The 19,602-nt window shown below is 37.1% G+C and overlaps 1 protein-coding gene across 9 annotated transcripts in view; it reads left to right on the top strand.

Moving 5' to 3' along the window:
• LOC128885777 (potassium channel subfamily T member 2) overlaps positions 1-19,602 on the top strand; it is a 212,056-nt gene that overhangs the window by 48,373 nt on the left and 144,081 nt on the right. Inside the window, exon 1 of one of the 9 annotated variants that reach the window (XM_054140041.1) lies at positions 16,314-17,281. The exons of the other annotated variants lie outside the window; for them this stretch is intronic. The gene's annotated coding sequence lies outside the window, so the exon portion shown is untranslated. Of the gene's footprint in view, positions 1-16,313; positions 17,282-19,602 lie in introns of those variants that run through there. 9 annotated transcript variants of the gene reach the window in all.

The following is a 19,602-nucleotide window of genomic DNA, read 5'->3' as shown; positions in this document are numbered from 1 at the left end:
AAAGTCTTAAAAAGAGTCTTCACCAATTCAGCCTGCGCTACGAATCCGACTCGTAGTTCATCATAAGGACCAAATCGTGCAATACAAGTCCGTTTCTTAGTAGTCAATCTTAAAAAGAATAACGAGGTGGTTCGTCCACACAAAGCGAAAAGTAAATGAAGGCTTACCAAGGGTACTAAGTTTTTCAGGTACCTCTACAACTCCAGTTCTAAGCTGTGGTTTGCACGAAAATCCCTCTCGAGAGAATTCCTTAATTGGATTAACAGGCTTCGAGCAAACCATTATCAATTAGCTACTTCGCTTTATAGGATCAACCTCGTCGCAAATCCAAAATGTCAGTGTAGTTGTCTGCAGAAGGATCTAAATCATATCATATAGCAGTGACCATTACACGATATCGGTTGGAATGACGTGATAAGCTACATTTGTAAGAGGAAGATCTACAAGACCTAAAAGATCTATGCGTTATTTAAGATAAATCAAATAAATGATAGATTTGACGTTTCCAAATAAATTTTTCATTACATATATACAAATGTAAACTTTATTCATGAACATATTTATAATAAAACATTTATTAGGGTAATCCACAAGCTCGCGAGATTTTTATGTTGTTTCAGTTTGTGCATTTTGTTGCTTTTGAAAAGCTACGTTAATTTATTAATCGTTTAACTTTGTTTCGTTTTAGTTGAATCATGGAAAATGTTGAGATTCGAGTACTTTTACGTCACTACTGGAAGCGAGCATGTTGTATATATTATCATATTATAAATATTATATATATCATTAATATTATAATAAATTAATGTAGCTAACAATTAAATATGAAAGAGCTTCTCAAAAGCTACAAAATCATAAACAACACTTGCATACAAACTAATTTTAATGGCTTCTAAAAATTGCACAAACTACAACATTTAATATTTGAAAACATCGAGCCCATCATTTAATTTAGACAAGCTTCTTTAATAGTCCTAGAGATTACGAATATTTAAGAGACTGGCTGTATATCAATATAAAAATTTTGTTTGAACTTCTCAATTATTTCTACCATTACCCCAGTCCCCGTTTCCGTTTCGATTAAAATTTCGCCAGGTCTGCTTCGTAACCCTCTGAACGATAGATTTTCCGACCATCGCTGCAAACTAAATCACGTGACCGCGGCAATACTTTCATCCCGCCTCCGCGCGACGCCGGTAACGAGCAATTTCGTGAAATCGTTTGGCGAGGAGTCAAAGACCCTGGGCGGAGCAGTAAACCGCATGACCGAAACGAAAGGCGCGAACGCGAAAACGGCCGAGCAGAGGCGCTCGGTAAACATGAATGAATTACAAGGGTACGAAAACCGAGAGACAAAGGGAAAGCAGAAACGTTACGTGGCGTGTGCAACGAGAAGAAAGAGAAACAGATCGGTGGCCGACGATTGTTTTGGGGCGTCTGCGCCTGGTGGTGCGAGACAGGACCATCAAGCGACCAGCAGGAGGCGTCGAAGCCCTCGGGATGCCAGTCGACTCCGAACCGCCGCGCGGTTGAGATGCGAGTCATCGTGCTCCAAACACCTCCATACCATCGCGACCTCGTGCGTTTCTCATCGCTGCTCTATCGTCCGTCTTCATCGCGACCTCCGTCGCCTTCCGAATCGATCGTCCGCCGCGCAACCTTCGATCGCCTCGATCCCGCGCGGATCCAGTCGCGCACGTGAATCGACGTACCCGGTCTAAAAATCTTTTCAGCGGAGGCCAGTTGTGCGGATCTCGTCGCGTGTATCGACTACCATCGGTTAAAATCATTTCGGTGTAACTCTTCATCGAGGTGAACCTCGCCTCGCCAGTTCCCGGAGAGTCTCCTCGGTGTCCTGTGACGGTCTCGCAAGGATCGGCTCTAGTTAGAAGATAATTCGTCGTTAGAAGATAGTTTAAACCGTCGAGCCAAATGGCTCTAAACTCGAGCGATCAGGTGTTCCCCGTTTCCGATCGAGGATTCTTCGGTGCCGGTGTTTGCTGGCTTCAAGGTACTCCGAGCTACTGAAACTAAAGTAATCGAGGGCGAATGCGACCACGGCTCACCGCCGCGAAATCCCTCGGATATCTTGAGTACGGGATTGCTCGTTACAGCTGTTGACTCAGGATCAGCGACGATCTCGCCGAACAATTTCGCGGCACGAAACTGTCCTCGATCGATACCGATCCCTGGGATCTCTGCGTCGAACGCGGTGCTCGCGTCGATTTCCAAGGGAATAGTTGCTGGCATCGCGACGACGAAGGCGGCAAGGAAAACTCGTGACCAGCGTTTCGAGTTTGTTTTATATGCGCGCCTGGCGCCACCTGTCCCGCGCTATATACTTCCTATGTACACGAGCGCACAGGGTGGACGGTTTGCTACCCCGAAGCTCCCCGAGGAATCGTCCCCAAGCTTTTCCGTGGACGTTCGCGAGACATGCAGGAAGAACCGTGGGCGCTGGCAATCGAAAGATCGGAGGAATTGACGGATCGATCGCCGAGTCGCGGCGACGTCAAGTTCGAATCCTCTACAAGGATGATTCCAATTCACTTATCGTCATTCGCCTAATTGGCCACGACGAAGGATTTCGAGACGATATCGAGCGACGCACGGTCTTCCAGGGAATGAAATCAACCGTCGATGCAATCCGACCTCCCAACGAACGTAGAATTATAGTTTTCTATTTGTCGTGTAGACGGTAGCGATAAGTCGTTAATCGTAATCAATTAAGAGAGGGTGACGGATCATCCGTTGGAGAATGCTTATGGTAGCAAAGCTTTAATCGAAAGTAGCACCTCCCGCGAGGGTCGTAGACGATCGATCGAAATCAATTAGCTCCGGCGAGTGTAACGATCGATTCCGTGCCAGTGAACAGCGGTCTTCGTTCGCCGACGACGACTCAATCTTGCTCGTACCGTAACGACGCCCATCAGCTCGCGGTGGTGCCAATTACGAATGCATCTGCCTAAGACGGAGCTGACTTACTGGAGTCTTACGTGGTAATTAATTCAGGCTCCCTCGTCTCACGTGGTAAATAACAAAGCTCGACTACACGCGAACGCGTTTCCATATAATTCATTTCCATTCGAATCCGTGAGTAGTTTTGTCTTGCATTTGGTTATAGAAGAGAAGCTTTCCTCTTGATAACAAGATATTCCTCGTGTTAATTGACCACGCAAATCTGACTCGTTGCTACGAAACAACTATGTCGGAGCCGACATTATGCGACTCTTATAGTAAAACATTTAATCGAAGAATGGCAGGGAATATCGGGGTAAAGTTTAAAGTAGTATGTAGATAATCCTTAATAACAGAAAAGAATTTCTCAAATTAGATTTTAATGAAATATAACACGTTCAATATTTGTCATCATCGTAATCATTGCCGTGGTCACTGATAAGCTCGTAGTTGATGTGTGACCTTAAATAAAGTAATTATCATAATAAACAAAAAATATAGTTCAATGAAGGTAAATTAATTGAATTAGAATAGGACAATATATACAGGGATATTAATTGATTTATTTCTAACGAATAAGATATAGAGAAGTCCATCTAAACTTAAATAACTTAAATAGTGTCAGTTTACAAATCAAAGTTTCGTGCAAGCGATAAATACGATTTCCCATACAAAATGTGACCTAATTCGCAAACTAAGCAATATTATGAACGTTCTTAGTATCCCTTCATAGTTGTGATCAATCCAGTACGAATCTCGAAAAACGTTTGAACAGATATAGATATTGATTGTTTTGTACGAAGAATTTTATTATTTTGTATTCAGAAATAAGCTTAAAGTCCGTGATAACGTTCAATCGAAGAGATTCGCAAGATTATTTATTCCGTATTTATTCATGAAGACGAGTACCAGGTGTCCCAGAGAAATGTATGGTTAGGGAATAAAAGGGGATCGATAAGTTTTTCTTCAATCAGGCTCATAAACTGGATCGCGAATTACATTTCCTTCGGATTGCCCGGGGAAATCGGCCATGGTCCCATAAGCAATTCACAGACGAGCGATTCGCATGCATTCGCAACACGTATGACGCAGCGATACACCAAGTTTGCACGCAGCCATAATTGATGCAGTGCAGTCGCAACTTTCGGGTTGTTTTATAATTAACGTTAACGGATTAACGAGGCAACTCATCGAAAATCGTTGTACAAAGTGACGATATCTGATCCCGTTCGACGCGGTACTCGATATACTTATTCCAACCGTTAGATCATGTTCTATCGACACCAATCGATTCGATAACAAAGCTTTATCTGCGTTTATCAAATAACAATCGAGTAATACATGTTGAAATGACTGGTACTGTTACAACAAATTTTCGTTAGGAGAAAAAAGGAACAAATATTCTGTATAAATGATAGAAAATATATATTTAACGTCTCTTTAGTATCAGTATTACCACAGATTTTAATTTTTATACACGCCAATATAAAAATTCGAACAATGTAGTGTTCGATTGTTTAATGATGCAAATTCTGTACATTCGTTCACGTTATGTTTTTTTGTTAATTTTACATAGAAATTTAGTACAAAAAATCTTTTAATTTAACGGATAAAAAATTCTTGTACGCTAAAGTGGAGCTAAAAATAGGGCAATCGTGCTTAATGAAGAGCAAAGGGAGAAGTGGTCCGTGCTTTACGCGTACAGCGTGTCTGGTTTCAGTATATACTTATCAAACTAATTCTAAAACAAAAATAAAATTGCATTTCATGCTTTTCAGTTGAAAGACTGCATTAAAATCCTGTAGTCAGTACAAGTACTGTTATTTATTGTTCTACATGTACGTCGACCTCTAGTTTTTGTAATACACAAAAATATAATCAACGCAGTTTAAACAAAAATGAAACTCCAACAGTCAAGCATAGCGTCAAAATGATACAACATTAAATGTTATGTTTGAACTATGCTATCGAACTTACAAGATATTTTACAGATATTTTAACATTTCGCCTTAATTTACTAACAGATAAAATACTCCGATTCCACTTTAAGTTCTGTTTTTGCTTTTAGTATACAGTACACGAGGTTTGATAGCACTTGCGAAACGCTCAATTCCTCCACAGTAATTTCCGTTGGCCACTTTGGAGTGGAAATACTCGCGCATAATTCAACACTCGGTACAGCAAGTGCGTTTGAAGTTCGTTTTCTCGTACGTATTTGCGTCAGTTTTAGTCATACCGAGCTTTTTCCCAGACAGCTTCCATGTTGCTCGTTTCAATTTTGACGAACGATTTTACGTACATTTCCCAATTTGCAGATTTTTGTGAGGCTTCCGGCGAAAAGTAGTTCGCAACCCGCAGCTTTTATCCTGAGGATTAAAAAAGGTTAGCTTTTGAACGAAAATAGAAATTAAAAAATGAAACATTAATTAATCGATGGAATCTATGGAACTCTTTCTAGAGTTAATTTTTTGCGATTCCATCTCAGCCTTTCGATGAATTTCATCAGCGCAAGTTTCTTGAACAGTAGAACTTTACTTCTACTCAATTGTACGAGTGGAAAGGTTGAGATATTATCTTCGTAATGGCTAAACTTGTTGGATCTTTGAAGAATTTCTCGATAAAATATTTTTCATTTTATCATTACGTATAGTTTGTGAAACGTTATCTCGCTATCCAGTGTTGAATTACAAGAGTACCAGGGTATTATTTTCATAACGATTGCAAACATCGAAGAGATCTTAAGAGTTTTTCAATAAAATATTCTTTATTCCATCATTATATACGGATCGAAGAACATTATACATCGTGCTGCTGTTACTAGCGCATGCACTCAGCTAACAATAAACTCAACAGGTGGAGCGAAGTATCAAAGTTGTGACAAATGATCAGAAAATTTCACGGTAGAAATTGTTTGTTATTCTTCGTCAAACTATACTTCGAAGTTGACTCGTTGCATTAAAGAAGAATCGCTTTTTAATATTTTCTACAATAACTTGTCCATTGTGACTTCGCATTAGCGTCATTTCACGCTTGAATTAACACATATTGGAGCAACATTTCGAATATCGCTAAAATTTGTATGTAGTTTTTAATAATATTCCGACGTCCCTCGTAGGATTTTACAAAACTTCGAATCGAATTTGCAGCTGTTAGAAGAGTAGAACTAACTTTGAAAAATGAATTATACCTGTTGCATAAATAATGTAACTGGATTTAAATTTTGTGAAAATTAAAGTCTGCGAAATAAAAATTACTTTATTCGAACAAAACTGTTTAATCGTATCTTAAAGTTCCATACATTCAAATTGTAATAAGATGGAAAAATCTACACAGGTACAGAAATTGAGAATGTAGCTGTTTGTTGACTTCGCGGATTAATTTTGTAACAGGTAGAGTTATAAAATTAACTACTAGAAAATGGATCGCTTAAGTCTTCGCGAGATTTGTTACCTAAATGTATTACACCCTAGAAACTGGATCACGATAATTATATTTATTGTAATCTACCTGTTGCTTCCAGGTAAAAAACTTTATTTAACTTACTCGATTATGCAATCAACGCTCGCTTCTGCTCCATCGAAGTATCTAAATTCCAATCGAGTTCGAGACATTGCGCCACAAAGTGTCCAATTCGACAAGAAATAACTCATTATCGGAAATATTTTCAAGCTTATCATATCTACATACGTACTCTTGCGTTTACTTTTGAGTTAAGTTACATCATTAAAAATTTTTAAAAGTATTTGAATTTAAACAGTTTCGAGTGGTGAGAGTTACAAAAATGTTCGCCAAGGGTAATACCCTGAAGATAAGATGAACGTTGCGCAGCTTGCGGCACGAATCCCATTTGCAAAATTATTGCATCACGTTTCAAGCACTCTTAAGACCGCCTCGTTCAGCATCTTCAGTGAACGGAGTGCTTTCTCAGCAGGCAAGACGCTTTTGTGGTAACGAAGCGTATTGAAATTGACAATACGTCTTCCTTATATATACATAGTTCTTCGGCACGTTGACCGGCAGGCTGATTTGATAAAATTTTATTTGAGAACCATCGAGAGTTTAACATAACTTAGCTTTAGGACCTTATAATATAGCTAATAATAAATAATCGGCTATAATAAATGGAGCTAATTCTTAGCTTTATAATTTAATAATAAATGAAACAGCATAATTTAGCTTCGACCATCTAATCGTATCTTTCTACAGAGGCCTACGATTCAAGGATTAATTGGATTTTTACTTTTGAACTTTCGCTAATTAAACCTTACAGGAAGAATTTTATTGTTGACGAGAACTTACGGTACAACACTTGAAGAACAATTATCCAAAATTTCAAGTAAAAATTCATGAAATTGGTAAAGTTATAGGAGTCGAATTTTAGGTCAGTGTAGCGTGAACAGTTGCTCAGATATTTAGTTCTATAATATTTCAATTAAGCTACGTTAATTTATATACGTTTGTGTTGGGACAATATAAATTTAAAATTTGAAGAGAAGTCATATAATATAACAAATTGCCATGATGCTTTTGTGGTCATTGTGCCTAATTGCTCGGAGTGCAACGGGGTAATAATAATTATCCATATATATGATATAGTGTAGTAGATAGAAGATGAATTATTGTACGTAATTTTGAATCGATGACCAGTGTCTCTGAAATACAGATACACATTAGATTCTCGTTTAGAGATAAAACAAACAAGCAGCATGTACAGCGGGTCAGAAATTGAAACGGGTCGTTAGAAGGTGGTTGGGGGTAATGGACGAATGACGAACAGTTTTCTTCAATTAATTGTATGCCATGGGCGTTAATTTGACGAGTTTGTTGGTTAAACGTTGACTGTCGCATTTCTCTCTCAATGCCAGGCAAAGGGTAACGAGATTCCAGTAGAAAAAATGTGTATAATATTTCTTTCGCTTCCACGAAAATATTACATTCCTGGTTGCTTTGTGCTCGATTTAACATATCACTGTTGCGTAGAAGAATGTACCTCTGGACGAAAGGTAGCAAGCATTTTACAACTAATCGAGTAACAACTATCGAACGAGAAAAAAAATTCCGACATCAAAAAAGCAGCTAGACGACAATGTAAATATATTTTTAGCCAATATTTAAATAATAAACATAACAATATCAGAATTTGAACCTGAGAGAAAGTGGCGCTGAAGTTTGATCTGTAAAAAACGTCAGATTATTTTATACTATAATTTCAAATTTTAATAACCTATGGTAAAAATTACGATTCGGTGTCGTTTATTGTAAGTTGTATTTGGACTTGGACCGCGACGTAGCATAGCAAACGGGGATTGGTTTCGTTCGCGTAAATCGGGGAAAGGCGCAGACGACCCTAACGAGGCATCAAGTGGGCCAACGAAATAATTACGCACTGTTAAGTGATCCGTGCATAGAATACCAATTACAGGATTAAAGTCTCGAATGCACAATTAGTTGACGTAGTTGACACGCGGAAACACGTAGGCGATGTTTTACGTTTAGGCAGCGGTGATTCGTAAACGATACTCGTTCGTCGTCTTGATGAAAGTTCGTTTAAGTCGTTCTTCGATATGCAAAGGACATTATGGTCGTTGACATGATGGTTAGCCATGATCGGAACTTTAATCACGCGATGATTCTTTTAAATAAAGGGTCTTAGTGTTTCGTTCTTTAATAATAAAGTTTTAAAATCGCTATATAAATTCAAGTATATATGTATGTGATATTTCATATACATATTTGTGATATTGCATCCGTTTACCTAGAATTTTTCATCCATCATACAACTTTTTAATCTACATATTTGGACGAGTACATGTAAAGTTTTATGATTGATTTTACATATATAAATAAAAAGAAGTATATAAAAAACATAAGTGAATATCAACGTGTAAAAATTTGTCCTTAAATTACTAAACTATATACAACTATACATAATATTAGGAATCAGAATCAGAAGTGGTAATGAGGATTTGTATCGTGTTAAAGGAAATCGAAGGCGTTCTTGTAAGTAGGCCATACAAACGTTATGTCGTTCCAGAAGCAGACACAGACTACTAATTGGACGGATGATCGATGGAGTACCCAATTAACAACTCGTGACCACATAAGTATGCTTTAATTAGATTGCACAACAAACCGAGGAAACTGTCGAGGAAGCTTTGCCTCGATTATTTCTGCATATAAATAACGTATTATCGGAACTATCGATTTGCAATTCAAATCAACCTAATTTCAGTAAAGATAAGATCTCTAATAAATATTTATTTCTCATTTTCACATACTTTCGTGAACCTCTTGTCAATTGCAACGTAATATAGCATACAAATACGTTTCTTCTTCTTTTTTTAAATTTATTTGTATCTCCACGAATAACGACCTGAATTCATACGAAACATTTTTCTAATCATTCGAAAGACCATTGACGTGAAAAGTCAAAACACGATGCAACAAATGTGATTTTGCATGACAGAAAGGGCTTTCAAATCTAGCGCGCGGCATCGCATCGAAAAATCCTCTAATCCATTGTGATTTTAGTCGATGTCGGCAGTCGTTTCACTAGAAATTCGTTGACAATGGAAGAAAACCTTTCGTCGTTTTTATGATATTTCAAATTTTGTTTATATTGCTTTTTCTCTCTTTTCGTTTACGTTCAACCTATTCCAAAAATTTGATTCGGACAATGAGAACAATTGGAGGTGGAATTTTGTTTGACAGCAATCGAAGAACGTGACAAAACGGGAATTCATTTAACGAAACGGTGAAATATATTTTGCCGAATAATTTGGAATTTTATACGGTTTTATGGTGGAAAATTAAATTTTCCAGAATATATTCGCGTTTTCATTACGAATTTTGTTTAACTCGCCTCGCGTCCGCTGTTCCCGCGATATTTATCAAACGCACGGCGGATTTTAATCCCGTGTCAATATTTTATTGACCAAATAAATTCCAGCGGGGAGGTTCGAACGAACGAAAGGACGCGAACCAACGTTGCAATATCAGCGTGATAATATCGTGCACGTGACAGTTCGCGTTGCTCTCGTGCAGATTCACCGACGCGAATTGAGGGTTCTCGACGTTACAATTCGCGTTTCTGCGCCCTTGAATTTGTGAATTCGGCCAGAACGTCGCCCTTCTGTGTCGCTGATTTCGTCGATTCCGCCTTACTCCGTTTCACGTTCACTCGCTTGAACGTAAGATTCCAATTCTCAAGCGTAATAAACTTAATTCGCCATGAAGCAAAGGACCTCGCGTAGATTTCCTGATTCATTAACCCTTCACGCTTGAAGGTTTCTCGCGGGTGATCAACTCGATGCCACTTGCACGCGAAAATGTGTAAACAAGAATTACGTGATCCACATACAGCGTGTCCATGCTAGAGTGTGACAAACGGATATTTCAATAAATATTGATGATACAAAAAAATTGCTTACATGTAAATGACAGGATACGATGGGCTCTATATTGTGGCATAAACGAAATTTTTTTTATACTATTAATTTAAAGAATATGATGGTGCAGTTTCGTTTTTTAAACTATTTTTAATCGATGGTACGAAAAAATTATTTACATGTAAATTGCAGAATACAATGGGCTATATATTGTGGCATAAACGAAACTTTTTGTATACTATTAATTTAAAATATATGATGGTGAAGTTTCGCTTATTAAACTATTTTTAACTATTGATCTATTGATCTGAAAAAATGTCATGGAGCATAGCTAGTATCACATAAAATAAAAACGGAAGTAGTTGACGCATTCAGAAGGCAAATAGAATGTATCAGTCCATCCACCTTCAAACTCGAATTTCCTTTCAAGGAAACTTCCCTTTCTTTCGCATGAAAGGGAAGAAATAATGATTACATCGACTTTCTTTTTAATCGAAGTCCCGAGTTTCCGTATAATTCTGCTACTTAAGAATTGTTCCTTTTCTCAGATGAAACACTTTTCAAAGGCTACATTTGAAAGTCGCTTTGATGGCGATTCTTTTCTTGGAGGGATGATACGGTTTCATCGATCTCGTGGGCGCCAGTTAACCGTGCCTGATCCTTTTTCAGTACGATTGCTTTCGTAATCGCGTCAGAGGGCAACATTAAATAAACTCGTCTCGGTAACGTAAGCAGACCTAACCGTCCTTGATCGTGCTGGAAGATTGAAATTCCTTTTCGTTCGCGTCTTGTAAACGTGGCCGTCGACTCGACTCGGACGTTTAATTTTAATCCCGGGTTCGCGGCTGTCAACGCGGTTCGTCCTGCCTGAAAAGTTTATCCCTCGCGGTACTTACTTTAATCATTTTCTTTTTTAATTGAAATGAATGGGTTTGTAGAGCACTTTTAGCGGTGACACGTTCATCCCCGAACAGACATACTATAGCACCCTTTAATATCTTATCTTGTGAATCATAAAAAAATGTTGGAATTCTGTTGCAGGACCTCAATTTGAATTTCGTTTAGATTGCACAAAATAATTCGTCTCGAAAGATGAATGAATTTACGTGAATTTACATCTCAATTCATTTTTCGCGTTTAATAATTACGAATTCTTTACTACTCCTTCTTCTTACTATTGTTATTATTATTATTAAATCTCTTCATTTCGTATACATGAAAGTATATATACATAAATATACATACATAAAAGTAAAGTATAATTAGAATACTGTGCACGTACTGTAATTAGAATTTTTTTGAAAAAGCATCGGTCACGTTCCGCGTCAGAAATCGTACAGAATCGCAAATCCTGATTCCAGGCACGTTTAATATTGGCGAGAATAATTTTCACGGATTTACGACTAGATAATTTGTTACGAACGATAAATCGAAGCCCGCCTGTCGATTTCATATCGTGAAATTTTCACGTCTGACTAAGGGAGATTGAAAATTTCATTAACGTTCCCATACATCGATAACCTTATATTGAACGCAACATGTAATTTCAGGAAACCGAATTACGGATAAATATCATATAGGTAATAACATTTCGCGGTGGTATTTACGATGTTCGAGTTTGCTTATGATACATTTATGGTTAATACTAAAAATTTGGAATTACGATGGTTGAGGAAGAAATGTGTTCTTAACAAAAACACGAAGTAGTGGAATTTACGAGTTTACGAGAGAAATAGAGATATACTTATTGCACGTGCATTAAATTATTTTCTCTATTAGCTTAAGTTTCCCATTTTTTTATCTTTTTGTGTCGTGTGCAAACGTTATTTAAAGAAGATTTAAAAACAAACCTTTCAAAGATATCGTTTTCCTTAAACCAAAATGAATATCTTTATTTCATATGTGAGTCAATTTCTGTGTATTAATTTCTGTCTTTTATTTTTAATTGCTCCCTATTAATTAAGAGTGCCAAAGGAATTGTGCCAGAATTATGCAGAAATGAATGTGGTAGCTGCAGGCTCGAGAGAGCAGAACAATAATGGGGGGGGGGGGGATACTGGAGGACATCGTTAAAATAATGCGCGGAACAATAAGAAAATGAACCATGGTACGTGGATGCGTTACAAGAAAGAAGAGACGGATTAGTTTCCACGTCTTGTCGAGAAAAATACGCTATGGAAAGCGACGTTGCGGATAAAAGCGATTACGCTGTCTGTGTATCATTTGTGCAAAGTTATTTTCGTAGACGCCGACCAGTATTTCATGGTTCATTTCAAATATTTAGGGAAAGAATCAAAAGAATCGAATGCGAAAGAAAAGAATTATGATTTGGAAGGAATTCATCGACCACTTTTCTTAAATATTGCATTTCGTCGATGCTTGCGTTTTAGAAAAGCAGGAGTAGTTATTAACCACAGATAATTTGATAATTTCACGACGCAATTACGCAGTCCCACAATTAATTTAATTATGTTTATACCTTTCGTACGTTGACGTGAAACGTTTAATTTGAGTACGTATTTCAATGTCAGTTCGTAATAGAATAAAAAAAAAAAAATATGCAGTTATAAATGAAAGGACATCGACGATCTTTAAAAATCCGTGTAAAAAAGAGACGTTCAAAAAAATTTGTTGCAAGGTATTGGCTTCTTCATGTCACTCAAATTGCATATACAATATTTTTTTTTCATCATCACAATTGAAAGAGATATAAAGCTGACCTAGTTTAAATGGACCACACAGTAAATCTTTGAAAAGTGCAGACATTTTGCTCTACATTTTGATAACAAATATAATACACCTTTTCGTTAATGTATCATTTATTCCAAGCTGAGTTATAACATTTTAGAATTAACAATAAAGAAGCAAAATTATTTTGTCACAAATTTGGAAAAAAACTATAAGATATCACATCATCGAATACGCACTTATAGATCGCTAGATAATGTAACGAAGCTTAATGAAACGTAATCGAGTTTTCAGTTTCCAGACAGAAGTCAACGAATTTTCTCGTACGTGCTCGACTCTTTTCTAGACTTGGCGGAACTTGTCCAATTAAAAGGGAAGCCAACGGAGTCACGAAGACGAATGGGGAAGAGTTTTGTATTCGTTCTGTCATCATCCGTCCATTGTAGCTCAGGACAGGTTCGTTAAAGATCAAGCTGTAGCCAGCGACAGTCGAGCTTTAATTTAATCTAGCACTTTCAGGCCCCTGAGCACGTCGTTACGACCGTCTTTCGCATTGCTGTGGGGGGGGTTGTAGGCGGGTGTCGAATGAAAAGCTTCGCAATTAATCGAGGATATTCTGTCTATGACGCGTTGGGAGCGGAATTAGTAGACTGATGTCGTTTGTGGCATACCGCGGCGTTCGGTAATTACAGGAAACGATCAGTCCGCGCGGAAAGTACAAAACAGATCGAACTTCGTAATTACGACACCGTTTGACCTCGTTTCTATAATTGTTCCCCTTTACGAAACGCTTTGATACACACGTGCGAGGGGATTTCGACGACTCGCTGTAAAAGGAAACGCAGGAAATTATTAAAAATAAACAAAATAGTGTTCCTTGTTACTTTAACGTGTCTAAGATTATGTTTAAATAGATCGATACTCCAGAATTGGCTGTTGTGCAAACTAAAAATTCTTGAAAGTAACCCTTTCTCTTGCGCGACAAGCTGAATTTTATTTAGAAATAATTGTACGAAGTCAACTATGAATTTTAAACTGTTAATCAATTGATGCTAGCTTTCGTTTGTCATCTCTCAACTGATATCGATTTCGTTCAAACATAACAGTTCAGTGGAATAGAAATGAAAACTTATAGTCACGTTATTATTTGTACTCGTAGAATGAAAACTGATGATAACCAATTTTCATTTAATTATAGTTTCCAAACAATTTGTTTTACATATCGATTCCTCTTCTACAGTTTCATTGTAAATTGTTGCATTAAATTTGTATTTGCACCAATTTTATATGAACCGAAAGCTTAATTATCTCTAGGAATACATCAACCGTTTCAATTCAGCAATTGAGGAAGTGCGACTACTTATGTGACTCATTGTATATAAAGTTAGACGCTCGTGACAATAGACGTAGAAGAAATAGCAAGCAACTGGCCAACCTTCCCGTTGCGCAATCACAGTCGGAGTAGATAAGCATTGCACTTAATTTATAGCCCCTGTTAGCTCCATTCTCGCGACTTTCATATCTTACAGGGTGGTACGTCACATTCCATTAGTCCCACGTTCGTAGAATATGTGCATATCACGAGCAAGTGTAATTTAAAGGAGTAACAAATGACACAAAACCAACTAAAGTACTCTTGAAAGGACAGCAGGGAAACTGTATGAGAGTAAAGGGTTTTCCCAAAGGAGTTTCAGGGTTTTGTTTTTTAATCAAACAAAAGTGGTATGAATATAGTATGTTCATATATTTCATTTATTCGATATATTGTGTAAATATAGAGATTGATAAAAATTTGTAGGGAATGCACTTCCTTTTATTGGTATGAAAGAAGATTGAGGTGAATCAGTGTTCAGAATTTCTCGTAATAGTAAACGAACGGTCATTTTCATTCAGAAGTGGTAATATTTAACGCGTCTTGAATAATTCTTTAACGGAATCAATTATAAAGTTGCTCCCTACAAGCGAGACGGGTTCGTCGTGCTTACTTAATTTCTTCAAAGAGAATATAACGAAGCGTGAATTTTAAGTAAAACGCAAATTCAACGCGTGAAATTCAAATGCCTCGCTGTAACTTGCTTTATACAGAATTCTGTCGCTGAAATATTTATGTGTTAGGGAGAGCCAAAGTAGGTACGTCATCAGAGGGAAACGACGGCGTTCTGTTTTTTCAGAGAGCAAGTCATCTCAGACGTTTCCTAACTCTCTCAAAGTATTGGATTCTTTGATCCGAAGCTCTCGGGTGGAATTACGAAATGGGAATCTTGATTGGCTGGTCCGTTGACTCTGGGCAAATATTCATTTGATCATACATCGATTAATAAAGAACAAAAAGTACGAAAGAAATATTCTCAAGCCGGAAGAGTTAAAAAAAAAAAAAGAACTGTTGTAATTACAATTTCATATTCTATTTAATATATTTACGTTTTATTGAACGAATCACCTTGTTCAATTATTGAGAACTCTTTGTAGTTTAAAGAAATAATTATATATTAACGAATTACGTAATTGTATAACTGTTTCGATAAACTAAAGTATTATTTTGTAAAGTAAATAAATTAGAAATATGTTTGTTTGGCTAAAGTAACACATAACGTGCTTAAAACTGACGTCCAATCAAATCAAATAACTTGTTATTACCATAGACATATAAAATGTTATACTCAGGACTGCTACAAAATCGTGTTTTGGAAAGTTTCTAACAGTTCATACTTTCGTCTGTTTGCTTCGATCTCAGCTTGTATATCTCCGAAGTGGGTACCAGGCTTTGATAAGTGGAGAGATGTTTGGCGACGTCCCTTTGCAATCGTAGTCGAGTATGTATTCACTTTGATCTATGGTTGCGGTGCTCCATAAAGTACTCTGTTGGCCGTATGCATTCTGATCACGTCTTCGTACTTACTCCCAAAATGGCTTTTCTACTGAAAGAAGTCAATTACTAATCAGCCGACTGCGGATGTCTATGCATTTATTGCAAATGAATGAAATATCAAAATGCAAAATGTATTAAATTTCAACAGTAACATGTTATACCACTCAGAAAATGACACGTACATTTAAGTTTCCAGTATATAAAAATACAGATGGATGTGTACAAATGCATAAATACGTTAAATATAAAGAATATAATACACCCTGGAACATTTAGAATACCGTTTGACCGAAACATACTTTAATTTAATTTTTCGTTCTTCGTCTGTTTATATAAAAATATGAATTTGCATAAACATCCGCCGTCTAATTATCACCTTGCATTTACTAATCCACTATTCTCGCTTTAACGATTCGACGACGTCGCGTGGTAAAAAAAGTTTCTATAATTTAATGCACTTTGTTTCGCCTTCTCGACGACACTTCCGTTTATGACAAATGGAAACTTGCAGTATAATGGAATTGAATTGTTTTCATCGCTATGAAACGCATTCATAAGCATGTTACTCTTTTGGGGCCAATCAAATATCTGTAACTGTACGTATGTACAAGAAATAGTGTTAAATCGAACGAAACTGGAAAGTCGAGGTTAAACGTATAAGGCTATCATCGCCGGAGTACTCGCTAAAAAGTATCGTACGATTAACGAAGAAGAATATCAAACCGAGAAATTTAATTTCACGTGGAAACTTGATGCAACTTACAGTGGCAAAGCGAGTGAAACAGGATCGACGTCAACCCGAGTCCGGAAACTCGAAATCTATGTAAGATAAGAAGAACTTTCGTCTTTTGTCCAATCACTGTATCAACAATCGCCCCAACGAGCGTACAACGCGAGGACCAAACAAGAAGACACACGTTTTCATACAAGTGAAGACGGAAGAAAGGAAGAGTAGTTTTAATCCAGGCATATCCGAATTTGTATCAGCTTTATCCATCCGTACCCATGGGGCCATTCTGTAGCTGAGAAACCAGTCAATTAACGTAGAAAGAGAGGAAAGGTAACTTACGAGAGGAAAGCACAGAGTACAGATATTTTGTAAACCTTTATATAACTTCGATTGTTCGTTCATCGACCACACTTCCGAGCTTTTATTTCGGAGAGCATCGAAACTTCGACGAATTAGAAACGCCGCAGGACACCGAGGCGATTCTCCCGAACGTTGCTCTAATTAACGACAGTCCAGAGGGAAAATAAAAATATATAATAAAACGAAAACGTTGAGAGTGTTTAGTGCGAAACGATCGGCAGGTATTGTGTACAGCCATGTTCAGAAAGAAAACCGTGTTATATACTTGTTGCACGAAATGTTTTGAGTGTAAGTTGATGTATTCTGATTTAACATCGCACCAGTGCATGTCTGCATGTTGAAATTTCGAAAAAAAAAAGAGCGAAATTAGCGCGATCGAACGAACCTTGTTAATCTTTTCAGACGATAATGCGCTGCGAAAGAGTTGTTTCAACGAGCACTTCGTTCGCAGCTACCCTTGAAACTTCAACCCTTCGCACTTGGAACTTTTCCTCAAAGAAGGATTCTTTCCGCCGTAGTTTTTTTCGCAATTAAGGCTGAAATAACTGATCGTAGCACGTGCTGAAATCGTTGGCCGTGAAAGTTTCGAAACGCGAATCAAGAATGAAAGCCTGTAGAAAAATGTAATTAATAGTGCATGCGGAAGAAGAATTGGCGTTGGAATTTTTTTCTCGCGAAAGGGTTCAAACGCTTGCTACTGCATGTTGCAATTTTGTTGAAGCTTAGTGCTTCTAGACGTTTCAGGTAATTGAGAAAGTTCGTGCGGATTCTTACGATGAAAGAAAAAAATATTAATTGCGGAGTCCTATGGGTGCAAGTATAACGTAATTATAACTAATTACATTTTACAGTGTATAATTAGAATATTTGTAATATATCTAAATAATAGAATGATTGGAATATTTTTAATATATGATCGTCAACATTCTGGATTTTGTACAAGAATATCGGTTTCTTTCATTACTGTTTTGTTTTGAGAAATACCATTCAACTTTCTGAATTAAAAAAGAAAATTAAATATAATAATAGTATGCGTAGACATTGAAGATGATTCAACTCTAAGAATGAGAATGGTTTGAAGTAAATTAATTCCGATTTCTGGTGAATTAAATTCTTCCTTTTATTAAAAATTAAGAGAGTAATTTGTAAAAGGAACCAAATGACCAAATGTTACATTATTGTAATGTTTACCTTTGCGATTCCAAATTGTGGAATAAATTAACGAATTGATTATTAGCTTATTACATTAGGAAATATTGATATATTGACATACTATTGTTGATTAATTATTAGTGCTATTGAGCAACCGAATGTAATACTCGTAAAGGTAATGTAACAATTAATACTACAGTAAGGTAACATTGGAGAATAATTAGCAACATACTACTTTATAAAATTCAACAATTGACTCTTAATTTTTAAACGTCGTCTGTCAAAATTGTTCAAATAATAAATACATTGATATTTTTTACAATTTAATTTAGAAAATCAAGCTTCTAAGGGTTAATAAAATTATGATTTATTCATACTATCAAATAAACTATTACTTTAATCTAGAATTACCTGTTTTTTTGAAATTCAGATTCATTCGACTTCTCTTCGATGCAATACTGATTGTTATTATTTCCAGAAAAGCTATAAATGACTCCCGCATAAAATACCCGATTCCATAAAATAAGTGAAACGATATCTATTAAAACTAGTATTTACAAATCCAATTTAATACAGCAGTTCTCCACATAAAACGTCTAAACCCAGTCCTGTTTTGAGCCACGAGATTTATTTAAACCCGTTCGCGCGACGATTTCTTACGTCGACGTTAAACGTCATGCGAATTCCCGTACACGCGAGAACCTGGATGTCGCGTGTATAGCCGAACGTCCAGGAATCGAGCTAAGGAGCCGAGCTAATGACTGAGTCCCTGCATTGCGGCATGGAAAAGACCACGCATCCGCGCAACTTTTCCGCAGTCGTTGTTTCCTACTTCCTTTCGCTACCAGCACGACTCATTCGTTCGACTTATCCGCGCACTAAATCGCAGCCGGGACCCCCTCCGCAGCTTCCTCGTAAATCTTTAGTCGCTTCCTGACGAACAGCCGTGAATCTTCGCGGCTCGAAAAACTTCTTATTGGGGTCCCCCTCGAGAAAACGGGATACAGTTCGAGGTAATACTTGTCACCGTGAAAGTAACGACGTTGATTACGACGGATGGAACGTTTTTAGGTTTTTAGGCTTTCCTTGTACAGGGCGTACTGTAATTTGGGCCACAGCCCGAGGGGAATGATTCCTCGTTCCTAAATGGTCTGTTTTAAGGAGTATAAATCGTGGAAGTTTGTAGATACGTTTACGACGCATCTACGGGCGAGGAAAGACTATTTTCGAGGCTAACGATAAGATACTTCGAGTCTTCATCTTTAAAATTTTTATTCAAGTCTTGGTACCACGTGACAAAATCTCTGGCGTTCTTTGAGCCTACGAACTTTTCAGGTAGCCAATCTCATCCCTTTAGGTCAGCGATCTGAACAGAAATACGGAAAACGCTTCGTAAGTGTCAACTTCTTTGTAAAAAATCTGATCAAAAATTTTGTTCCCCGTGCTCGATTAATTTT

Source organism: Hylaeus anthracinus, unplaced genomic scaffold (genome assembly GCF_026225885.1).
Source record: "Hylaeus anthracinus isolate JK02 unplaced genomic scaffold, UHH_iyHylAnth1.0_haploid 11981, whole genome shotgun sequence".
Classification (NCBI taxonomy): Eukaryota; Metazoa; Arthropoda; class Insecta; order Hymenoptera; family Colletidae; genus Hylaeus; species Hylaeus anthracinus.
The sequence above is the reverse complement of the archived record's forward strand: the minus strand, read 5'-3'. Positions and strand labels throughout refer to the sequence as shown.